The 26,092-nt window shown below is 43.5% G+C and overlaps 1 protein-coding gene across 4 annotated transcripts in view; it reads left to right on the top strand.

Moving 5' to 3' along the window:
* The first annotated feature begins 256 nt into the window (after positions 1 to 256).
* Positions 257 to 26,092, top strand: part of AGPAT4 (1-acylglycerol-3-phosphate O-acyltransferase 4) — a 92,091-nt gene continuing 66,255 nt past the window's right edge. Inside the window, exons 1-2 of one of the 4 annotated variants that reach the window (XM_053295110.1) lie at positions 257 to 286; positions 1,423 to 1,562. The gene's annotated coding sequence lies outside the window, so the exon portion shown is untranslated. Of the gene's footprint in view, positions 287 to 1,341; positions 1,563 to 3,512; positions 3,525 to 26,092 lie in introns of those variants that run through there. The other 3 variants (XM_053295128.1, XM_053295134.1, XM_053295118.1) reach the window with 3 other exon arrangements.

Here is a 26,092-nt window from a genome sequence, read left to right as displayed (position 1 = left end):
GGGGAAGAGAGACAGAAGGAAGGGCAAGGGAGGGTCCGAGCCTGTCAGTGGCCTGTGGGGAATGAGCGGCCATGGCAGCACTAGCAGCAAGGAAGGGCCCAGTCAACCACTGCTGCTGTTTGGAGCTACCGAGGTCATTGTCAGAGGGAGGCAGGCAGGCAAGGGATGGGCCCAGGCCTGTCAGCAGCCTGAGGGGAACGAGCAGCCATGGTGGTGGCAGCAGAGAGGAATAGCCTGGTCAACCACTGCTGCTGCTCCTGGAGGGAGGAGCAGGAGCGGGGTTCAGGTGAGGGTGAGGGGGTCTCTGGGGATAGGGGGCTGCAGCTTGGGGGGGGAGAGAGCTGTGGGGGGAAACCCCCCCTGTGGGGGGAGAGCAAGCAAGCAAGCTGCGGGGGGAGAGCAAGCTGCGGGGGGAGAGCGAGCAAGTGAGTGAGTGGCGGGGGGAGAGCGGGCGAGCGGCGGGGGGAGAGCGAGCGAGTGAGTGAGCGGCGGGGGGAGAGCGAGCGAGTGGTGGGGGGAGAGCGAGTGAGCGGCGGGGAGAGAGCGAGCAAACGGTGGGGGAGAGTGAGTGGCGGGGGAGAGCGAGTGAGCGAAAGCGCTGCAGGGGGATGCCACAGGCTCAGTGCACAACTGCACAAATGCTCTGTGTGGGGTCAGCTAGTTATTATTTTACATCGTGCAGTCTGCATACATAGGCTATAGCACTTCACAGCATATGAGAAGACAGGTTCCTGCCCTGGGGGCTGAGATTCTAGAAGACAAGAGTATTAGATCCTTTATAAAGTGTGCATGTTGTTTCAACTGGTTTGGAGTTCTTGCTGTGAAGATGCTATGTACAGGCAGGTCCTTGCTTGGAGGTAAGCCCTATTGAACCCAGTGGGGCTTATCTCCAGTAAACATAGAAACTTAAGCGCATTCAATTGATTTATTATTTGGCGAAATGGCCGCATTATAAATCAGTTTTCTGCTGTACCCTTTTGTTAATAAACTTGCAAAGCAGGAAAGGGGGCAAATTTGGTCTTGGATAATGCCCATCGGTCATGTTTCTTTTAAATTAATAATGATCTAATTTGGAGAACGGGCATGACACCATTGTCTGTCTGGTAGGGACAAATGCAGCCCTTTTTGCATGAAAGAAGGCAAGAAGGATTAAGAGGGGAAGAAAAAGATGCTTCACAAAGGGCTTTTGTCTGAAGGTTGGTTTCCATTTAACAGCTGAAAAGCAAGGAGGGCTGGAGAGGGGTGACTTCCTCTGGCTAATTGGCGGGGCTTTGACAAGGGCCAGGGTCGGGTTACACGAGGAGAGCAATCCTCTTCTCTCCCCCCGCCACAACTGCTGTATCGCAGCTTTAAAAGGAGGAAGTGACATGAGGTGGGGAGAGACGTCAGCTGAGGAGCCCTCTCCTTTCCTTTTTTTTTAAGGACCCACCCCTAGGGTGGAGTCTGGCTTTCTTTCACCGTGTTGGCAGACTTTCAGCTCATGCAAAATAGTGGCAATTTCCCAGCTTCGGTCTTTGGCGTTGCTTTCCAAAGCATCTCTGTCAAGCTCTGGCTAGCACGAGGTATGTGTGATCTTCTTGCCGTTAGTTCTCTAGAACTTTGAATTTGCACGAATAGTGCATTTCTCTCGCGTCTCTCCCCCCCCCCCCCGCCTTCTTGATTGGGTTGTAGCCCTTACAAACCCTGAAGCATCTTGTAAAGAGGATAGTGCACAATGTGTTAGGGTGGACTAAAGCATCTGGCTTACAGTCTGCTGGGAAAGAACTTACTTGATTTAATGAGACTGATACTTCCCGCTACTGGAATATCCCAGTCTCGGTTTGTTAATTCGTTTTGTGTAAGAAAAAGCTTTCGCCAACAAGGTTTTTCTTTTTCTTTTGGGGGCTACATGTTGTGACATGCAACATTTTTCGTACCCTCACGGTTTCCATGGAAACGGCAAAAAAATCTTGAGAAACATCCCCTCTATTGACTTTTCTTATCCTAACTACACCTAGTAATGCCTATCGTATGTTTTGGATGGTTTTGTTTGTGCAAAGATCCAGCACGCGTTTGTTGCCTTCTCTTACGTTTCGTTTTGGTTTTTCCCCAACCACAAAGAGGAGGTGGGGGAGGAAAGGGGTTGCCTAGGAAACAGACATTTGTGACATTCTATTTACAGCCGCTTTCCTGAATGTGCTTTACTCACCAAAAGGACGATGTTGTCTAAATCATTAGCTGTTGCTGATGAAATGCAACATGGTACTAGAACACATGCACTCTGTTTTCCATCCGATCTACAAAAGCTCCTAAAGTTGCTTTAGCATTTAGGAAAAGTGAAGCGGTGGCTAGTAGGTACTACTGGCTAACCACCTGAAGTTGTGTGTTAAGTGTTTTTTTCATGCACATCGAGCCAGTTGCTAATGATTCGTGTGACTAGCTAGATCAAGGCAAAGGCAAAGATGGATCTGTTATAGCAAATGATGCTGCAGATAGTTTGTTTTTGGTTTGCAAATTATACAAACCAGTTGCACAGAACACAATTTGCTTCAAGTGGGAATTGACTGACATACTCGTGTATGAGCTGGATTTTTTAAATTGTGTATCTCATTCTGCATTTCTGTAGGCTGCATGTGTGGCTTAGATGTATGCATCTGCAAGAACTAGTGTGTTGCTAGCAGCCTGTTCCAGCATGAGTATGTAGACTGGTTTTTGATCCTGAACATCGTTAGAGGTGCAGACAGGAACATATGAAGCTGCCTTCTACTGTGTCAGACCATTGGTCCATCTATCTCAGTATTTTCTGCAGAGACTGGCAGCAGCTTCTCCAAGGTTGCAGGCAGGAATCTCTCTCAGCCCTCTCTTGGAGGGGTGTGTCTGTGTGTGTGTGTGTGTGTGTGTGTGTATGTATGTATGTGTGATTCTGTCTGTAGCATGCATAGAAGTACAAATGAGGAAAAACTATTGCACTTGTTAGCTAGGCAGTATAATTCATGATAGAGCATTACAGAACTAAACTCTAAAGTTCTGAATTAAAATTGATTTCCTAAATGATGGTTCCACAGATTAGAAAGCAACTTCTAGTACAAACCAAGTAACTTGCCTTGTGTATAGTCTTTAAATTGAATCCTCTCACTTAGCTATAATGTTACTGTTTTTATCCATGTACTTCCAAATAAACATGCACAGTTTCAGGATGCAAGTCCTTCTCAGTTCAGTGGGGCTTACTCCCAGGCAAAAGTGCATAGGCTTGTAATCTAAGGCACACATTCTCCTGACAGCTTGACCAGTTCAGAGACATTATTTGCCAATGCACACATTTGATTAACATTGGAACAGGTAGGACTTCTCAAGATCAGATAGGCTATTGGCTGGCATCTTTACATCTCAACAAACGGATTGGTGCAAATTTCTGCAGCCCAGCCCAGCTTTCTCTGAAAGAAAAATACACAATGGACAGTGTGGGGTTTTTGTGTTGTTTTTTAACTGTGTCTTCTATTGAACAGGGAGGTTGTCTGAGCCCCATTTATACTTCATGAGAGAAGGTGAGAATATGATGTGTGTTGTGATGGTATGGATTGCCTAAATATTGAGATTGTTTTTACTCATCTCAAGTTCTTTCTGATAGGAGGAAGTATAATACCTTGAATATTTGCACCCATTTCCATCTCTGCTTGCAAATGCAGTTTAGCTTCACTAAAACCAGTAGGTCCGGGGATGCAGTCCAGCTCAGTTCAAATTAATGGGGATTTGGTTGCTATAAACCACCCAGAGACAAAAGTTTGGGGTGGTGTAGACATTTAAAAATAAGTAAATATCTTAATGGATAATACCTTGATCTTATGCAGAATTAGGTGGGATTAAACCTGTTAATTTCAATGGGATTAGGTGCAGGGGCATTGCTAAGTATTTAGAAGTTTTCAGCCAATAGCCCCCCGCTTGATGATTAAATGCAGTCATACCCCCACCCACCCCAAGAGCAATTACATATGTTTGTTAAAGTCTCTAAAAGTATAACACAGCACCTATGAAAGTGGGAGCAGCAGAGAGCTGTATTTCCTTTCTGGAAGAGGTCATGGAAGAGGGAGGTGGCTGATGAGATTCAGGGCTCTGAGCAATTCATTTGGGGTCTGTCCCCCATGGGCCACCCCCTAATAATGCCCTTGTTTAAGTGTGCCTAAATCTGCATAGGGTTGGGCTATAAACTGGTTGAAGTGCATCTACGCTGCTCTAAGTAATGTGAGGAACTTCCTTGAAGATGGGGTTATACCTGCATATTTCCTTCTTGTTTTATGGAGAGCAGATGCACATCTAAAAAGTAAAGTGTGCTGTCAAGTCAGTGTCAGAGCCATGTGGTTTTCTATGGTAGAATATAGGAGGGGTTTACCATTGCCATCTTCCACACAGCATGAAATGATGCCTTTCAGCATCTTCCTGTATCTCTGCTGCCCGATATAGGCAGTAGTCCCTCTAATTTTTTTAATCTCTATGCAGAATGAGTTTTGTTCTGAGCTGCAGTAACAAGGCAGTGTGTGCGCACATGCATTCAGAATGGGGCCTTCCTGATTCAACGCGAGTGGGATCTAAAATGAACTGAGTAGACATCCAAAAACTTGTGAGCATGCTCATGTGCGCACGCCTTAGAGGCATGAGCATAGCAAGGTTGTAGTGGGCCCAGAGAGAAGATTTTAAAATGCCCCTTCCCACTGAAGCTCAGCTCATGAAGTAAAGAAATCCTAAATGAGGTTGAATAGTGGTAACAAAAAACATAGTGATTGATATATATATCTCTTCTATGTGCCACAACAGAACATCATCCTAAATTATTTTTAAAAAGGTTTTGTAAATTGAGGATGATGCAAGTCATTTAATGGTACTAGAGAAGGACATGCTGTTCTGGTAGGTCCAGGTCTTACTCACATCAATTATGGAGGATGAATACAACTGAAGGAAGCCAGGGTGGGTGCGCGGCTGGGTGAGTCAGTCATGTGATTTGCCTCTGCACCCCCCCCAAGGCAGTGGGCCCCCATACAACTGTCTCCCCTTGCCCTGTTATAGTTACGCCCCTGCTTAGAGGGAAAAGTGGATATAGGTGTTTCCCATAGTCTGGGAAACATACCAGCAGAGATTTGAACTGACAGCCTCTGGCTTGCTAGTCAAGTCATTTCCCTACTGCGTCATTAGGTGGCTTAGGTGCACATCTAAAACACACACAAATAATGCAGTGCACCTGCACCAGGCCTTCACATAGGTCAAGGACCAGCATTTTCTGAACTGTACACAAGGTAGTTAAGGACAGCTGCTGGGATGATCATGCCTTCTGCACTGTATGGTATTTGCTTGTTTAAAAGTAGCATTTCCTGTGCTTGTGGTTTAACTAGAAGTGGAGAAAATGCCTATGCAAATGTACTCAGTGGTTTGGGGAAAGACTTTGCTTAGTTTGACTTATAAGAATGTTGCGCATAGTGATATGATGCCCTTTTCAGCATTCTATCTTCAGCTGACTGACAACGTTGGAGGCAGAGAGGTCCAAGGCTGTTCATACCATTTAGATTAGAAGCTGAATTGACCTATTGGAATACTGAATATATAGCTTAAGTTCCAAATGTTTATAGATGTTTCAGGACTGTTTAATGCTGAGGTAATGTGGGTGTGGAAAGGCCCTGAAACAGGGATATGCTGCTGCTGTCCTGGAAATAAAAATAAATTATAGGCTGTATGCTGCCAATTTAGAATATTCAACAGTTGATTCAGAGTTGAAGTGTGCTATATTAGGGCAGGTACTCTCTTAGCTGACCTTGAGAACTGGATTACCTTCTTGGGTTTTGCCCCAGTAATATTCTGGTTTGATTATCCAATATAGAAGCATGGGTGACTTGAGGTGTGTGTGTTTGTGTGTGGGCGGGGAAGGTGACAGGAAAAAGGATACCCATTTCAGCATTGCAGACAGTTCTACCTATAATGGCAATATGATCAATCTCAGTGCTGCAAGCAAGGCATAATAACTGTTTTGCATGCATATGCTTTGCATAGCTATTTACATGGGAGAACTGTTATGCTATGTCAACAAATTGAACTGTGATCCCCAGACTGCCATAACTGAGCCAGATCTCCTCTTTGCACTCTCAATGGCAAAATCCTGAAATGTAATTAGTATTATGAGATGTTAAAATACCATGAGTCTTCTTGGATTTTTGGTTCCTGAAGCTGTATCCTTTGTTTTTGTTTTTTAAAGGTTTTGTTCATATAAATTTGAGGACTAGCAATGACTTGTAAGGTGATTCTCATGATCGCCAAGAGTAGGTGGGGTGGGGAAGGCTAAAAAAAAAGCTTACCTTCCCTGCAGATGATCGAGGGATTGGTGTTGGGAGCACGTTTCCCACTCCTGCATGAGCAGCCCACTCCCACATGAGAAGCACAGAACTGAGCGGAGGGATCTACTGTTCCCTCTAAGGCGTGCACACGTGCGTGTGCTCACAAGTTTTTGGATGTTCACCCAGTTCATTCTAGATCCTGCTCAGGCTGAATCAGGAAGGCCCCATTCTGAATGCAGGTGTGCACACAATGCCTTGATACTGCCACCCAGAACAAAACTCATCCCACACAGAGATGAAAAAAATTAGAGGAACCACTGGAGGGATCTAGGGCCAGAATTTGTTGTTCCAGCCTCCATGAATCCCACAATGCAATGTGTGACATGCACATTGTATTGGGGTATTCCCCCAAGAGATGTACTAAGCACCTGTCTGTGTCAGCTGGTTCTAACCATAGCCCCAGCAAGCACACAAGCTGTTAGCCTGGGGTAAGGGAGCATTCACTCCCTTAACCTCGGCTAACAGCCAGGGTAAATAGCAGGGCTAGGCGGTGCTGCCCCACCAGGATTGGGCCCAAAGCTGATGGTTCTCACACTCGGCGTAACCCAGGTCAGGCTGCCTGTGAGAACAGCCTTGTAATCTCTTTGGGATTCAGTGAACTGAGCTTCCAGAAAAGCATCACATTATGTGATGAATTTTTATCTCTTGACTTTCTCTGTAAATAAGCACTGTTTAAGTTACTTGTGAAGAAAGTGGGGTTTTTAAAGTAATATTTTTAGGCAGCCTTTAAAGTAGAATTCCTAATTTTTTAAAAATTATAAGGCAGTCCATGTGAATGTTGTATCTGAACTTGCAATACTGTTTCTTAACTGTATTTACAAATGGTTTTAAAAATATCTGAATTTCAGCTGCACCTAGGAAAGATCCTTGTAAGAGAGTAGGGTGTCATGGTGTTTCTGTTTAAAAATGGAACTAAAGTTTGGTGGTGCATTGAGATAACTGTCCAGATGAAGAACAAAATCCAGAATGTGTCAGCTACACACACACACACGCACACACCTACATCCTTGCCATGAGTCACTTGCAAAACTGCTGTGTGATTCTGTAAAGAGCTGCATTTGTTTGACCTTGTTAAAAATCTGTTACTGTTAATATGGTTAATCTGCCCTGTTTAAGGTGGACCAAAATGCTTTCATCTTCCTAGAGGTGACTTTCCTTCAGTTTAGTTCAACTTCTTTGTGAATGCACAAAGCAGCCAAGTTTAAAAGTTTTTTGTTCCGCATATTAGCCAATAGTGTAATGGGGCTTCTGAAGCTTTAACTAATATGTTAAGTGTGTTTGCGTAACCAACAACTGGGTAGGAGGACTGTTCTTCTGAGAACAGGTCGTGTGTAGGAGGATGGGAACGTGATTGTGTCCTGACCAATTTTCTCTCTAATTCTTTTTCATCCCTGTGCGGAACGAGTTTTGTTCTGGGCAGGAGTATCAAGGCAATGTGCGTGCACATGCATTCAGGGTGTGAGCTTCTTGATTAAACCTGAGCGGGTTCTAAAATTCACTGAGCAGACATCAAAAAACTTTTGAGTGCAGGCATGTGCGCACGCCTTAGAGGGAATACTGGTCCTGACTGCTATCTAGTAGGAACGGTGTGGCCAGCCAACATCATTTCACCAGTATTTTATTAAGGGCTGAGGGAAAGCATAACCCGTGCTGTCTTATCCTGCTCATGGCTAGCGCACGGTCACTTTCCTGTCCTCCTTGATGTTTGCAGTCATGCAACTGGTCTTTGGGATTGCATGCATAGATCTGGGATCCTGGCTGGAAAATCCCCCTATCCAGCTTTTGGTCATGTGAATCGGTCCATTGTTTGCTAAGGTGGGACTGGTTGTGCCCTGATTTAAAGTGGGTCATAACAGTGGTAACACCACCATTTCTCTCTTTCTCTCTTTCTTTCTCTCTCTGTCATTTTTTCTTTCTTATTTATTTAAAATATTTCTATACTGCCCAAAACTTGCATCTCTGGGCGGCTTACAATTAAAATCATTTAAAACCCAGTATTAAAAAATTTAAAACTATAAGTCTAATTAAAAGCCTGAGTGAATAAATGTGTCTTCAGTGTTTTTTAAAAAGTTGCCAGAGATGAGGAGGCTCTTATTTCAACAGGGAGTGTATTCCAAAGTTAAGGAGCAGCAATGGAGAAGACCTGTTTCTGAGTAGCCGCCAAACAAGTTGGCTGCAACCGCAGGTGAACCTCTCCAGATGATCTTAGCAGGTGGTGGGACTCGCGGCGAAGAAGGAGTTTTCTTAAATACCCAGGGCTTAAGGTGTTTAAGGCTTTATAGGTTATAACCAGCAACTTGTATTTTGCCCAGCAATGTATCAGCAGCCAGTGCAGTTCTTTGAACACGGGAGTAATATGGTCTCTCTTAGATGACCTGGAGACCAACCTGGACACCTCATTCTGAACCAACTGTAGTTTTTGGACTATGTACAAAAGCAGCCCCACGTAGAGTGCATTGCAGTAATCTAGCCTAGTGATTATCAGCTTGTGTACCACCGTTTTGAGGTCGTTCATCTCAAGAAATGGACGCAGCTAGTGTATTGGCGGAAGCCGATAAAAAGCACCTCTGTCCACTGCCTCAACCTGAGACACCATGAAGAGGTTCAGATCCAGAAACACCCCAGACTGCGTACCTATTCCTTGTGGGGGAGCATGACCCCATCCGGAACCGGCAGATCAAAATGGTATCCCAAGTTCTGACCCCACACAATAAGTACCTCTGTCTTACCTGGATTCAGCCTCAATTTGTTATCCCTCATCCCGCCCATTACTGCCTCCAGGCAGGTGTTTAGGGAGGTTATGCCTTCTTATGTTGACATGGAGAAATAGATTTCCAGCATACTGATAACACACTGCACCAAATCGCCGACATCACCCTCCCACCCCCAGTCCCCTCATGTGTTCTAGAGGGATACTATGGTCAATAGTATCAGAAGCCACTGGGAGGTCCAGAAGGACCAACAGAGTCACACTCCCTCTATCAATTCCCAATTGAAGATCATCCATCAGGCCGACCAAGGCAGTCTCCACCCCATAGCCTGTCCAAAAGCCAGTTTGAAATGGGTCTAGATGATCAGTTTCTTCCAAGACCGCCTGGAGCTGGGAGGCCTCCACTTTCTCAATCACCTTGTCCAGCCATATCAAGGTTGGAGACAGGCCTGTAGTTGCTTAGCTCTGAGGGATCCAAGGCAGTCTTTTTCAGAAGCCGTCTAGTGACTGCTTCCTTAAGACAAGGAAACATCCTGCCCTCCCTCAGAGAAGTATTTATGATCTCTGCCAGGCCCTCTACAACAGCCCCCCTGCCAGATATCATAAGCAATGTTGGGCAAAGATCAAGAGGGCAGATGGTAGGCCGCACTATCCCAAGCAACCTGTCCACATCCTTAGGGGTCATGAGCTGAAACTGATCCAGGGTCATCACATAAGAGGAGCTGCTGGACTCCTCGGCATCAGACTCTGTAACAACTGTGGAGTTTGAATCTAAGTCGGCCTGAATAAGAGTCCAGAAGACTGAAAAACAGCCGGTGTAACTAGAATTTTCAAAAAGGGATCCAGGGGGGATCCATGGAACTACAAGCCAGTTAGCTTAGCTTCTGTGCCTGGTAAAACTGATGGAAAGCATTCTTAAGGACAAGATTGTAAAGCATATAGAAGAACAGGCCTTGCTGAAGGAAAAACTAGCTTGGCTTCTGCAAGGGCAAGTTTTGTCTCACCAACCTTTTAGAGTTCCTTGAGAGGGTCAACAGGCATGTGGATAAAGATGACCCATTCAGTATAGTATACTTGAACTTCCAAAAGGCTCTTGGGTAAACTTGGCAGTCATGGGTTAAGGAGACGGATTCAATTTTGGATTGGTAACTGGTTGAAGGACAGGACACTTGGCAGGAATAAATGGACAGTTTTCACAATGGAGGGAAGAAAAAAGTGGGGTCCCCTGGGTATCTGTATTGGGCTCAGTTGTGTTTAACTTACTCATAAATGCTCTAGAAGTTGGGGTAACCAGCAAAAGCGGCATAATATTCATCGTATTCATATTCATTGTAAAAGGAAGTACTATTTCACACAGCGCATAACTTATCTATAGAATTTTCTGCCAGGGGATGTGGTGATGACCACTAGCTTGGACGGCTTTAAAGGGGGCTTAGATAAATTCATGGAGGACAGGTCTATCAATGGCTACTAGTCTGGTGGCTATAGGCCACCTCCAGCCTCAGAAGCAAGATTCCTCTAAATACCAGCTGAAGGGGAGCAACAGCAGGAGAGAGGGCATACCCTCACCTCTTGCCTGTGGCCTTCCAAGAGGCACCTGGTGGGCTACTGTGTGAAACAGGTTGCTGGACTGGAGGGACCTTGGGCCTGATCCAGCAGGCTATTCTTATCCTTTGTAAAACAGACTACAGTCACCCCTTGCCAACCACAGTTTTACCAACCGCCTGGAGACTTAACTTTTTAGTTTTTCAAGAAAGTTTAGAACATCCTTTCTCATCACCTCAAATTGTCCCAGTTCTTCAGCCTTCAAGCCTGAGAAGCTCAGTTCCAGAGTGGGTATATGGTCAGTATCCTCCACCATGAAGACAGATGCAAAACTAATTCAGCTTCTCTGCAATCCCTTTCAAGCCTTCATCAAAGGGTCCCACCTCCTTTGGCAGGTTTTCTGCTTCTAATATATTTAAATAAGTTTTTGTTATTCTGCTTGACACTTCTAGCTATATGTTCTTCAAACTCTCTTTTTGCACCCCTTATTGTCTCCTTGCATTTCCTTTGCCAGAGTTTATGCTCCTTCCAGTTCTCATCATTTGGGCAAAATTTCCATTTTCTGAAGGAAGTCGTCTTCTCTTTTAGAACTTCCCTGACTCTACTTGTTAGCCACACTGGTGTCCTCCTGAACTTGGTGGTGGTACCTTTTCTCCTTCTTGGTATACATTCCAACTGAGCTTCTATTTTTGTGACTTTAAATAAGTTTTATGCTTTCTGGATTGACTTGATGCTCCTAGCTTTCAGCTTCCTTTTAACCAGTCCCCCCATTTTTGAGAAGTTTCCTCTTTAGAAGTCCAACCTTTGTTGGACTTGGTAATGCTCCACTTGCATATAAGCTGAATTGGATCACACTATGGTCACTGTTCCCCAGTGGTTCTACAACTCTGACACCTCGCATCAGGTCCTGGACACCACTCAGGATTAAGTCCAAGGTTGCCTTCTCTCTGGTTGTTTCTGCAATTAACTCTTCTAAGGTACATTTAGCCAGCGTGGTGTAGTGGTTAGAGTGCTGGACTAGGACCGGGGAGACCAGAGTTCAAATCCCCATTCAGCCATAAAACTAGCTGGGTGACTCTGGGCCAGTCACCTCTCTCTCAGCCTAACCTACTTCACAGGGTTGTTGTGAAAGAGAAACTCAAGTATGTAGTACACCACTCTGGGCTCCTTGGAGGAAGAGCGGGATATAAATGTAAAAATTGATGATGATGATGATGATGATGATGTCTAGAAATGTGGCCTCTCTGTCAGTGCCCGCACGTGCATTTGCCCATTCTATGTGAGGGTAATTTAAGTCACCCATTATTACAGCTATGACACATCTTTGATTCATTTCTCCAACTCCAGGTCACTCTCAGTGTTTTGATCTGGGGTGTGATAGTATGTCCCTAGTAACACATTTCCTTTTAGTCCTCTGATTGTCACATGTTTCTGTGGAGGACTCTGGTTCTCTTAGGTTTTTTAGCCTGTTGGATTCTATTCCTCATTTAACATACAGTGTTACTCCACCCCCAGTCTGCCTCTCCCTGTCTTTTTTGTGGAGTTTGTATCCAGGAAAAACAGTGTCCCACTGGCTTGTCTCACCAGGTTTCTGTTATGCCCACTATATCTATGTTTTCATTAGCAACCAAACATTCCAGCTCACCCATCTTGGCTCAAAGACTTCTAGCATTGGTATATGAACATCTACATATCAAGTCTCTTACCTGGCATTGGATGCTAGCTTGCCTTGAGCTTTAATAGGTAGGTTGTATTTCTAAATAAATAAATAAATGCACAGAAGAATTGTGAAGCTTATTCTTTTATTATGTCGTTCAGTGGGCTTACCATAGTTTACAATGTTGTATCACATGCTACATTTCCAAGATATCACCGTTTTGGCTTTAACTGCCTTTTAAATTCCCATTTCAGTTGTCCTCCCCCTTACTTCCAAGCTAGAATCTGAATGAAACCTGCAGATTGAATTAAAATGTTAGTACAGTTATTTTGTGAAGAAAGAGCTAAGTTTAGTTTGAAAAGGTTAGAATTTTCAAATTTACAGGTCTGACAGATGCTGTACTACATTTTGGATTCTGTTCTTCTGAATTAATTTCTTCAAAGGATTTTGGATTTTTGGATCGGGCTGTCTTCTTCCTGACATCTGAAGTCTTCAGTGTTCATATACTATAGAACACTGTCTGTAAGTGATATCTCTCTCCTCCCCCCGCCAATTAGAGGAATAATTTTGAACCTATTATTTTCCTCTCGGAAACCTAGCTAGCATATTATGGCTGTTATGATTTCAGCTCCACCAACAATTTTTAATTTTTAATAAAAGAATCAAAATGGCACTTGCTACAACAACAAAAAAGCATGCCAGCTAAGAACACAAAGTATTAATTGGACACTTGGAATAATTGTAAGTCTTTTTTTAAAAAAATCAATAAATGGAGACAAATTGTTTTAATAAACTCATCCAGTTTTTGTGTGTCTTCCATTTTTATCTTTCAAATAATTTGTTAATTTAGTAATAAGGATGGAATTCTATCCCCTTTCAAGCTATTCATTCATATTTTATACCTTGTAATGATTTTGGAAGACACAACAATGCCATTTTAGAGATGAGTTCAGTAGCAGGAACATTCTAGCCACCATTGACCTTTCAGGGTAAAGTACATTTGGAGCAAGAGAATTAAATAGATGATTAGAAGGCAGAGAGCTAGGTAGTTCAAATCAAGAAATGAAATTCAGACCTTTTTCTTCACTTGGTGTCCCCTTAGAGTTGCCAGGTCACAATGCTGAAGTGATGGTGAATTTAATATATGAAGTTGCCTGCTTGGTAGTTAGACCATTGGTCTATCTAACTGAATATTGTCTACACCAGAGCTGCACAACTTCAGCCTTCAGTCCACCATCCATATGTTTGTCGTCCCCCCCTCAATATCACAACGTCTGGACCAATATGAACCAAATCGGTCAGGTACAGTTGTAGGGACACCTAGGGGACACATCAATGGTGTAGTTTGTGATGATGTCATCCACCCCGATTCAAGATGGTGGTCACACGAATGTCTGAGGCGCAAGCAGGCTACCTTATGGACTGTCTGATTTGAACCAAATTGGGTACAGTTACAGTGAGTGTCACGCAGAGATACCTCATTGGCATAGTTTATGATGATATCATCCACATCAGTTCGAGATGGCAGACACGTAAACTTTGGAGGCACAAGTGGGCTAACTAATCAGCCCACTTTCTTTTCACTATCTCTACAACTGGACTAAATTTGATTCAAATAGAGGTCCACAAGTTAGTTCATGTGTCTGCCATCTTGGATCAGGGTGGATGACATCATTACAAACTACACCTGATTATACCTAACAACTTGTTTTATATGGTGGGATTTTTCTTACCTTTCCATGTCATATATTTTATGCCTTCCCTTTTTAAAATCAATCTCTGTTACAATCTTCCCTCACAGTACTGGTTCTTATGGAAGCTCTGTTACTATTGACTTTCTTTGAGCTCTTAAAGTTGTACTTTAGAGTAACAAATCTGAGTGTATACAGGCATAGAACTGCTACATATTGCCTTAGGATCAATTTTTCAAAAGTTTCTATCTTGAATTCAGACAAGTCTAAGTGTTAATAAAATACAGGTAGTAATAAACTACTTACAAATAGGTTGTGTTCCAGAAGTTCACTTGTATGCTGGGTGTTCATAACTAGGAATGCATATAATTCCTATGAAGGACAACTTGTTTGTATTTGAGGGTTGGTATTTTTAAGTTGGGAACTTCATTAATGTGTTATGGAGCTTTGTAAGTATGGGGGTGTTTGTAAGTTGGGGCATGCCTGTTTATAATATAACTTGTTCTCATACATTTTGTGTTTCTTCATGCTGTAGGAGATACTGAATGCTATGTATCAAACCAAGTCTGGGGTGGGGGTGGGGACGAGGGGAGAAACCATTGACAGGATGTGGATATGGGTGGTGTTGGTACTTTGACAAAAGTTGCAGATATGACTTCTCTCCCCCCAGCCCCACCACAACTTCATGATTCCACTTCATAGGCATGTAGGGAAATTTATTTTGCTACTCTGGAGTAATGAAGCATGTTCTTTATTAAGACAACAATATCAGGCTCTTAACCTCTTGAAATGATATCTGCAAATCTTGTCGACTTAGACTTATACAAGCATACTCTTGAAATATTGCAGCTTATGTGAAAAATGCATAGGTGCCTCCAAATGTAAGCATTTATTCCAGAACCTCTGGAAACTAGAATTCCACCTCCCCGGCAACTATTACCATTATCGACTGGGAACTAGGAAACTTGTTCACCTCTACTCATTTGAACCTGCTGAATGGTTTTGAGCAAGTCACCATATTTCACTCTTATGTCACACATCCTAGTCACACCCTCATGACTACTTCCAGTTCTCTATGGTAGGGATGCGCACGGAACTGCAATGGGGAGGATCGAAGATGGCGAGGGTGCCGCTTTAAGAGCAGGGGAGGGTGCACTTACCCCTCCCACCACTTCCCCCCCACCAGCGTCCATCTTTTGGAAAGCCCATTGGGGTGGCAGCATACCTCCCTGCCGCCCCATTTCCCCGTCTTCTGGATATGACCGGAAGTCACTGACATGCCTGTGCTGTCCAACCAGCTGAAATGTCGGTTCTTTGAACCGGTCCAGAGGCCCATAAAGGGCCTCCAAACCAGTTCTGTGCACATCCCTACTCTATGGCCATTCTTTCCACACAGCAAGCTATTTGGGTGCACCAGCTTACCATGTAAACTGAAAAGTGTTCTTCATGCACCAGGTTTCCATACATCCACTCACCAGCAGCAAATACTAAAAATTTCCATTGTAGGAGTGGTCCCAGCATTGAAGCACTTGTTGCAAAAGGTGAAATAGCAAACCCCATTGAGGGGGAGTGGTTGCCAGCAGCCACAAACTTTGATTGGCTGGTGGCCCCAGGCATGGAGAAGCCTGTAACAATCCAGCTACCTAGTCCTGTTTTGTTTTTGTTTTAATGAGGACCAATGAGAGCTGGTCTAAAGTTTTATACTCGCCACAAGGATCAGCATCCCTTGTTATGAATTCCCCCTCCCCCCGAAGCTTATTAAGGATATTGCACAGTGAGTGTATGAACATGCTACCACCCTTAGCAACTGCCGCTAATATGGATTGGGAATTAGGAAATTTGGTAGTTGCTGACCTCTGCTCATGCAGTGAGTTTTTCTAATATGCAAAATTCAATATGGAGTTGCCAATTCCTGCATTGCCTACAGTTTCTCTAAAACATCTCTAAGTATGGCAAGAAGTTTCTGTGGGGGCAGCAAAGCCTATGATTTGGTGCCATTCTCCCAGCAGCAGAACAAGGAGGCAGCTCTTCTTATGCTTGGCTGCAGCAGAACTTGGTTGAATCTTCTAACTGTGAGACCCAGGCAACTTTTCAGGCTGCATCCAGTTAGTGCTGTTTAGAGATGTGCAAATCGATTGAAGCTGAATCAATTTGAACTCAAATTGGGCTAATTCAAGTGATTTGAAATCTAGTCAAATCGCCCTTAGAGTTCGAATCAAAATGTCCCCAATTCGAGCTCCGATCAATTTGAGTAATTCAAATGCCATTCTGGTGGGCTTTCCCCCCTTGCTGATTGATATTGTTCACCATAGAATAGAAAAATAGCTAAGATGTTAATATCGTACCTACCACCCAACCCACAAAAGAAATGGGCAAGCGGGCGATTTTAAACAAAATTTTAGCCTTATTCCTCAAACCTCCATAGGATCTTGGGGGGGGGGGGGTTGGGGGGGGGATTCACCTGCTTGCCCATTTGTTTTGTAGGTGTAGCACCCATCATGAGGTAGCACCCAGGCCACTTTGGTATCCCTAGGACTTACTTATGGGGAACATCGGGGTGATTGGAGTTCCCTATGGCCAAATCACTCAAATCAGTTTGGGTTGATTCATGCAATGGCCGCTGTTTCAGCTGATCAATTTGAATATGTTTCTATTCAATTCGAGCTCACAATTCCAGATTCGTGCACATTAGTGCTGTTGTCACGTAATGCTAGCAGCTCTATGTAGTACAGAGGTTTCTAGGGGTATCTAGAGGGAAATGAGCTGAATACAAGCCTGCACAAGTGCTTTATTCAACCTTGAATATTCTCCTTATAAATCATGCATTAACTGTCACAAGGTGGCACTTCAGACCATTCTGATTACTTACTCTTATAGTAAGTAATTTTACATTTTTCATGTTAAATGAAGTAAGCAGCAGATTTTCTGACAGATATTCAGGAAAGACTGCCAAAGAAACCCAGAAAGTACAAATGGGGTATTATGCAGGTGTCTGAGTTTTCAAGGAAGCTTTTAAAGCAAGCTGTCATATTCACAGATGAGTTTGTTTCCTGGCTATTATAAATACAAGTGTCTAGTGATGTGTCTCTGAAGTGACTAGCCTTCTAGGCAGGAAAAATGAAGGTCATGTATGCAGTGACACTGTTGCCATCACATGATAAACTGAGTTCAGAAACTTCAGGCCAGAGCACAGTTATTGTCGCTTTGAGGAATATTATACCATTTTTGTGCCTGTAGGGAAGGAGTAAGATTATTTATTTAGACCAACTAAAAATAACAAAAACCAGAAGAAAAAAGAACCTCAGTGTAATTGGGTTCAGTTTTGCCATGTTCTTTAGAAAGGACAGGATTTTTATCCTCATGTGCCTACCTGGCAAGTACAGAAAAGGTAAATGTTACATAGAGGCTTCAGTGACACCTTCCCACTTGAAGTAAATATTAGCTTTTCAGGGGCCACTTTCCTTGGGGGGAAAGGTTAATTACCTTTTCATGCATCATGATCTTGACCTCTCCACTATGGCTGCTATTTCAAGTTAAAGGGGCAGGGGGTCAGCCCAAATGTTTAATGTAACATGTAGTTTGGTCCTGCAAAGCAAGAATGGGACAAGTACAGTCTTTGAAATCCACAATCTGGAAGGCTGGCAGAATTCTGAGTTTGACTTTAGCAAAGCCATTTGGCAAGCTTAAGCAGCAATAGCACCAGCAAAGACATTGTATGCATGTATAGCTGCCTGAAACCTAGGAAGTATGTGTCAAGGTGAAATGGCCTGTTTTTTGCACTGGTGTGTCCAAAGGTGCGAAAGTGTGTCAGTCCAGAGTTGACTTGGCAAGTTTCACTATGCAAGTGGTATGATCTTTTGAAAAGGAAAGTGGTGTTGAATTAGCTATATTTTAAAACTGCCATTTGTTTGCACAGAATGTTCTTCATCATAAGTGAGACAGTGGCTGTATCATCTTTCCTTGTATTTAGCTTGTGTGCTTATCAGACTTGGGGAGGTGCTGTAACTCAGTGTCACCTTCTGGCACCCTGGCATCTTTAGGTAGGACTGGGAAAATACTCCTGTCTGAAACCCTCGAGAGCTGTTGCCAGGCAGCATAGTGATGTTGTACCAGATGGACCAATGGTCTGAATCAGTATAATACTTTAAAAAAGAAGAAAAAGATGGAAATTCCCAGCTACCATGTTTTTATTTATGACCTGTATAAAATAGTATTTATGGCTGAAAATAGGAGTAATGTGTAAAACAAAACAACAACAACACATTTTAGCATGTCCTTCAGCTGTAGAGATAAGCATAGCTTCCTCCTGCATTAGCGATCTGAATACTGCTTGTGTAGATACCAGCAAATGGATTGTGGGCCAGCCTTCGGACTTGCTCCATTTCTCTCTCACACGCTTTGAGAGTTTGGCCCATTGTCATGGCTTCAGAGTTCATTATCTTCTTGTGTGTGCCTTGTTCCTTGTGTGGTATGAAAGTGAACCCTACTGCTCAATGGCCACTTCACACTTGACAATTTTCCTACACTTGATATTGCTGCCCTCGTAGGTGAGACTGTACAAGACATGATTCATGATGTGACTGTCTGTGTGTCTGTCTCACAATATGTGCAACTGATATGAAGCTGCAGCCAGCCACAGCTTCCCACTGCATGGTGGAATTCACATGTGTATATATATTTATCCCATGTAACAGTGCGTGTACATTTTTCCTACACAGAATAGGGAAATATTTAATAATCAGTTCAAAATTATATCATTTAAGTGCCTGGTGGAATAGGGAACTCACCAGGGCAGTAGACACAATCACTCCTAAGCGTCCCTTCTGACCTGCTTTAAAAGTGGCCCCTTGGTATACAGAGTTGCGGGGTCTGAAGCAGCAAGGTAGGCGACTGGAGCTCAAGTGGAAGAGAACGCAGCTTGAAATTGACAGGACGCGGTACAGAGCCCATTTGAAGGTTTATGCGGAAGCAGTGTGTGTGTGGCAAAAAAACAATTCTGGTCTGCATGCATTGCTTTGGCAGGTTCACATTCAGCAGAGCTGTCCCAGGTTGTGAGGGGGTGATTGAGAGAGTGATGGCTAACCAGCACCAGGCAGTTTGGGAGGAAACCAGTTATCTAGACCCATTTTCAAACTGGCTTTAGAGCAGGCTATGGGGTTGAGTCTGCCTTGGTCAGCCTGATGGATGACCTGTACCAGGGAATCGACAGAGGGAGTGTGACTCTGATCTCTCAGCAGCGTTTGATACCATTGATCATGGTATCATTCTGGATCGCCAAAGCGAGTTGGGGATATGAGGCACTGCTTTGCAGTGGTTCCACTCCTATCTCTCAGGCAGATTCCACATGGTAGCGCTTGGTGACAGTTGCTCTTTGAAACGGGAGCTGCTATATGGAGTCCCTCAGGGCTCCATTCTGTCACCAATGCTTTTTAACATCTACATGAAACTGCAGGGTGAGGTCATCAGGTGATTTGGTGCAGGGTGTTATCAGTATGCTGATGACACCTAAATCTATTTCTCCTTATAAGGAAATGGCATTCACTCCCTAAATGCTTGCCTATGGGCAGTAATGGGCTGGATGAGGGATAACAAATTGAAGCTGAATCCAAGCAAGATGGAGGTACTCACTGTGGTGGATCGGAATTTGAGGGATGAGTTAGATCTTCCTGTGCTGGATGGAGTAGCATTCCCCCTGAAGGAACAGGTACACAGCTTGGGAGTGCTCTTGGATGCAGGCCTCACCCTGGTATCTCAGGTGGGAGGCTATGGCAAGGAGCACTTTCCATCAACTTCGTCTGATTCGACAGCTGCATCCATTCCTTGAAGAGAATGATCTCAAAACAGTTGTGCATCTGTTGGTTACCTCCAGGCTCGACTATTGCAATGCACTCTACTTGGGGCTGGTTTTATACGTAGTTTGAAAACTTTAGTTAATTCAAAACGCGTCAGCCAGACTGGTCTCTGGGGTAACCTGGAGAGACCATATTATGCCTATTTTGAAACAGTTGCACTGCCTGTCGATATGTTTCCGGGCAAATTACAAAGTGCTGGTTATTACCTTTTAAAATCCTGAATGGCTTAGGTAAAGGCTACCTTAGAGAGCGCCGCCTTCTGCATGATCCCCATTGCACATTGAGGTCATCTGGAGAGGTCCGTCTCCAGTTACCACTGATATGTCTGGTGGCGACTCCGAACTGGGCCTTCTCTGTAGCTGCTTCTGGCCTATGGAATGCACTCCCAGCAGATATCTGCAGTTTAGGTTCACAGTTGGTCTTTAAAAGAGCCCTAAAAAATTACTTGTTTGGCCTAGCCTTCCAAGGTTTAAAATTGGTTTTAGTAGTTTGTGTGTGGAGCATAATCTTATCTTTCACTTTTTCTGGACAGTATAGCTGTGAAACCTCACTCCCATCCTCTTGCCTCCCTTGCTTCAGGAAAAAGCATTGAGTGAGCATCCTCTTTCACAGTATAAGTGTTTAAGGAACTATGTCCTATACCCTTTGGATATGAATTATGTCTTTTTTTGGATGGCTTAATCTCTTGCCAATTTAGACTAGCTCAGCATTAATTTTGCTCCTAGCTGGGACAAGGCATTTGACCTTCCTAGGCAAAGTTTGAAAATTATGCTTTCCTCCCTATGAAAGTATGATGTACACTATTTGACCAGTGCCACCCCACCCCACCCCCGGTAGGGGTGTGCCCAAACTGGTTCGGAGGCCATTCTGGGGGCCTCCGAACCGGTCCGGTTCCGAGCCGGTCCAGCGGCTCGGCACGGAGGGGGGTTGTAGCTTTAAGGGCGGGGGGTAGTACTTCCCCCCCCGGCCGCTCTTCCCCCTCCGGCGCTGTGATATTTGCAAAAGTTTCTGGGGCGGCAGCGTTCCTCCCTGCTGCCCCTGGCCCCGTCATTAGCCGGCTAGAGCTCAAATACGCTCCACGCATGCGCCCGTGGTGGCGAGTGTGCACGTGTGCCACAACGGGCGCATGCGTGGAGCATATTTGAGCTCTAGCCGGCTAACGACGGGGCCAGGGGCGGCATGGAGGAACGCTGCCGCCCCAGAAACCTTTGCAAATATCACAGCACCGGGGGGGAAGAGTGGCGGGGGGGGGTAAGTACTACCCCCCGCCCTTAAAGCTACAACCCCCCCCGTGCCCATCCGGACCAGTTCGGGGGCATGCACATCACTAACCCCCGGCTTAAATGCACACTCAGTAACTAGTCACAACCATCTGTACTATAGAAGCATTTGCTTCATCTCTGTCAATTAGACTGAAAATAATTCGGTAGACTGAAAATAATTTGTTGTAGGATTTGTTTTTGTTGTCTGAAGGCTTGTTGGGTGCCAGATTGCAACATGTTTCAAGCCTTGACTGGAACAAGTGATAAATGGGAGAGTATATATTTATGCCATCCCTTCCTGCCATAAACAACATATTTATAGCTGTGGGATACCCTTGGAGTCTCGGCCAAGGAGCCCTGAGACAAGGAAATGATGGAGATGGGGCTGACATGGCAGTGGCTGTGTGGATTTGCCGGGGTGGAGCCAGGAGGGAAAAGGCAGAACAAGTAGGGGACTTGAGGGCAGATAGGACCCAAGTCCTTTGGGGAAGAGAATAATGTTAGCTGTTGGGCACTGTTTAACTGCTATTGATGAACTGGGGCCAGAGGGAGAGGAGGCACGGGATTGTGCACATATTTCAGGCTGTAGGATTAGTGAATTACTGTTGGAAGGAGGGTTGGATTCTTGTTTTGCATTGTAGCTATGTCCCCCCACCTTTTGTAATGTTAATCTCCTCCCAGCCCCACACCACAAATCATCAAATATCCTTGTGGTACCATCCACTGAAAGGCTTTGGGTCTTCATTTTAACACATGCAACTTCATGCATCACAAAATATATGCCACAGAGGAAGGAATTTTCTGATATTAAAAATATGTTTATGAAGTAGTAGTTAAAAGTGCCGCTCATGCCCCTATGCCTTGCTTGCCTACCACACTCCCCAACTTTGGATTTGCTTCATCATGCTGTTTTTGCTGGCATCGGGAGTCAGTTGACATCTTTACCTGTTATGCTATTGAATAAAAACGAGAGGGAGAAAGAAGCTGGAGATACCATGAAATGTGTCTTGTTCCTCTGATTCATACTTCTCAAAATACAGTACAATCCAGGTGACTTCTGTCATTCTGTTGACCCACAATTCATTTAGGACATCCTGTTCCCCCTGCAATTTTTTAAGGCATTTGGAAGGGGTGATTAATCTAGATATCCTGAATGTTTTTTCCTTCTAGAGTAGTCAATAGAATAGAAAAATTGCAAGTGACTCATTCGGAGTATGATGACCTGTCTCTCTTGGCTCTTGATTTTAGGCTTTATTTTCTGCTTCAAGTCCTTCAGGGCACAGAAATCTTAACTGAAATGAATGCTCTTAGCCTGACACCACTCTCTTCTTTTGTATGAAATGCATCTGGCTTGCCGTTATTACATGTTCATAACTACATTTCCCACAATGTGGAACTAGTTTTAAATTAAGCTCAGGTTCTTTGATGTCTTCCCCTTTTTGGAATCTATAAACTGTAGTTATATTTGTGAGCTGTTGCTTGTTAACAATAGAATTTGAGGTACAGTATCATCATTTTAATAGGTGGGTCTTATAGGAGCTGAGATACTTTAAAACTATTTAAGTTATTCTAGTTAAACTGGATAGTTTTGTTCTGGAACAGGCCTGCACAACATAAGGTCCGGGAGCTGGATTCGGCCCACAAGGACTGTTTTACTGGCGCCCAGGTATCCTGCAGCAACACAGGAGCTGGAAACTGCCTTATAGCACCATCCTGTGCATGCTTTCTCAGAAATATGCTCCATGGTGTGCCCAGTGAGGCTTATTCCCATGTAAGCATGCCTAGCATTGCAGCCTGAAAGCAACAACAATTTAGGGAGAGGAGAGGACTTGACATTTGTTTGGGGCTGGCATGCATTCTAGGGGCCCCACTCATTGAGCAGGGACAGGACCTATTCTTTGGCCACTATCCTTGGTTAAAACTATGGGTCCATTGACTGGGGGAATAGATCCACAAGTAACTAATAATATTTTTAATTTTAATGTAGTAATGTGCTAAAAAATTGACCTCGGCCCCTGTACGCCAAGCCGTGGATGGTTCCGGCCCACTAGGGCATTTGAGTTGTGCAGCTCTGTTCTGGAATGAAGCTTGGCCATTTTCTACAGTATACGTACAAATGAAGTAAAATAAAACAAAAGGCTCCTAACTTAAATTCTAAAATGTTTAATTCACACACTAGTTGCATCTAACTATAAATGCTAGTTGTGTTTATAGCTTTTTTCAAATATATTGATCAACTATATATGGAAATCATTGCATGACCGATTTTGTAATGGAACAGATTTCAAATAATTTGTGTCATGTAATACTTTGGGTACTGTTTTGTGTTCAGTGACTGATTTAACACCATGAAGTGTTGGCCATAACATGTATTTTTCAGTTGACTGTTCTTCTGGTACCCAGATATCTTGTCTGATGTATTTGTCAAGATTCCACTCTGGGTGTGTGCTCAACAGTTTGTTTGCTTGCTTGCTTGCTCAGGAGTGTGCGCTAGTGCATACATACATACAGTCATGGCTGCTTCTCCCATGTCCTATAAAGTGAGAGCCTCACAGTAGATGGGATGCTAAGCAGGTCCTTCTGTCATTTTTTTTTTTGCTGCTCCCATATCCAGAGTTCCAAATATTGGATGTAGTCATAGCACAAAGCTACGGGCCAAATAGTACTGTAGATGATAAAGCATCAGTATCAGTGGTATGTTTTAGTAGTGTGGATATTCTATTCACTTATCACCAGTGATAGGCAAGTATGTTTTGATCACTTAAATGCTCTACCACAATATTAAAACTGTCCCTAATAACTGTGGTATTTGATAGGTATGTGTATACAGATTTGTTTCTAACACTTCTATGACAATATGTCGCTTGATCTTGCCTCAAAGAAGCGTGCTTAGGGATGGAGACTCAGGTTGTAAGCTTCGCCTTCCCTGCTCTGCACTAATTCCACTGACATTGTGGCTGGATTCCAAAAAGCTATTGCAACTGAGTTCAAAGAATTGCATGTGTCCCCTGGGATATCTGAGAGTGTGTGTGTTTTCTCCCCTTCTACAAACAGCAGACATTCATGCCACATCAATGTGCTTTTAAAAATTAGCTTCAGGAGTAGAACTCTATCAGGAGTCTTCAGATTGTTCCCTAGGCCATGTTGTGGTGAGGAAGAACAAATAGTTTGAGAAAGCAAGCCCAAAGCCTTCTTGTAGATGCAGAACTAGTGGAATTCTCTGGAGCCTAATCTTCATTAGCAAATAAACAAGTCTCTGTCGCCTTTCGAATGCATGGATTCTGGGCTTATTTCAAGAATCCTCAAGGTTTTTTGTTCTTGCATCTTACAAACTGTATATAAATATTTTTTCATATTCATACATTAGAATCAAATATGAATTTTCAGATTGCTATCTAATTTGGTCTGAATAGGGCATCGAAGAGCTAGACCTCCCAGATCAAACTGGCAATGTCAGAATTGATTTTGATATTCGGTGGGGGTGGGGCGTAACTTGTTAAATCTGACAAACGGTAGTGAATGAGATCCATATAGCATTGTGTGTGTGGTGGGGGAGCCCTTTGAAATTGAAATCTCAAGCTGGCCAATGACTTTGCTTAGTCTCTCTGGGTTTTTTCCTATTACTATGCTTTGGTGGAAGGATGTAGAAAGACTATATCAAACTCTCTTTGCTCAGCTGGATTGCTTTCTGTGAGGAGTTGTGTCTCTGAATAATGTCGTCCAAAGACACTACCAGTTCCCTGCTATTCTTGTTCTACTGTTGAATAACAAAAATGAATTAGAAGGCTTCTAAAAAAAAAATAAGTGCCTCCTTTATCACAAAACCCACTGACTACTGAGATAATCGAGAGAGGTCCGACTGCAGTTGCCACTGACTCGTTTGGTTGTGACTCGAACTGGGCCTTCTCTATAGCTGCCCTGGGACCTTGGAATGTGCTCTTTGTCAGAATAAGAGCTTCCCCATCTCTGACTGCCTTAAGACACCTTTTTTCAGAGATGTAGGTAGGTAGGGTTTTAGGTTTTAGTTGGTTGTTTCTCTCCCCCCCCCCGCCCTTTTATGTAAACTTCCTGGAGATGTTTTATATTAGGTAGTTTATAAATCCCAATAAAATAAAGACATATTATAATAAATGAATAAGATGTTAAAGAGGAAACCTCTTCACCTATTTGAAACTTAGCAGACTTCATGTCCAATTATGGAGCTACCCCTGTTGTGTTCATCCCATTTTGTAAGGAAATGTAGGCATTTTAGTGATTCTCTCCATTATATCCTGTGGTCAAATATTTTGGCTAATTAAATATTTTGATCTGAATAGTGGGGAGTGGGAGGAATCTGGAGATTTGAATTGAATCATACATGCTCCAGATACCAAAACAATTTTGAAAAAGATGCAATTTTCACTGGCCTAATTGTAGCATTTGCAATGTGATAACTCATGCTAGATAAATGTTCCAGCCACAGAGTGCGGATAGACATAATAGCGCTCATAAGTAAGTCTTTATATATCTCTGTAACTTCCTGAGTTTGTACATGTGGAAATAGCTTTTCAGAGCTACAACTTTCTGCTGGTGATATCTCTTAAAAAGGGTTATTCTTTTTGTCAGCAGAGCGAAAGGGGGAGGCAGTTGGAGAAGCATGAGATTAATAAAATCAACCTTGAAGGAGAAGCCAAGAGTTTATATTGGAGAGCATCCTTACTGTGGTGTTTTTCAACACAAGTAGAGAGTAAATTTTAAGCTCTTGGGGACTTACAAGTCCTCAAGTCAAAAAGCAACATAGAATTCTTAGTGTGTGTTCGTAATGAATCTGTTGAAGTTTCTAAAGTGGGATGTTAAGGTGTAAAGAGCCGGCACAGATTTTATTTAAATAATTGATGTGTTTCTTTTCCAGGGTTTTAGTCTCAAAAGATCTCTTAAAGTGCTTTTTCAAGTTACGTTGCTATTTTCTCTTGTTTGTGCAGTGATCGCTAAGAACTGAGTTCTGAAAATGCGTGTCCATTTTATCACACCCTATGCCATGAA

The sequence above is a fragment of the Hemicordylus capensis genome, chromosome 1 (assembly GCF_027244095.1).
Source record: "Hemicordylus capensis ecotype Gifberg chromosome 1, rHemCap1.1.pri, whole genome shotgun sequence".
Taxonomy (NCBI): Eukaryota; Metazoa; Chordata; class Lepidosauria; order Squamata; family Cordylidae; genus Hemicordylus; species Hemicordylus capensis.
Note: the sequence above shows the minus strand (reverse complement) of the source record. Positions and strands in the feature narration are given on the sequence as shown.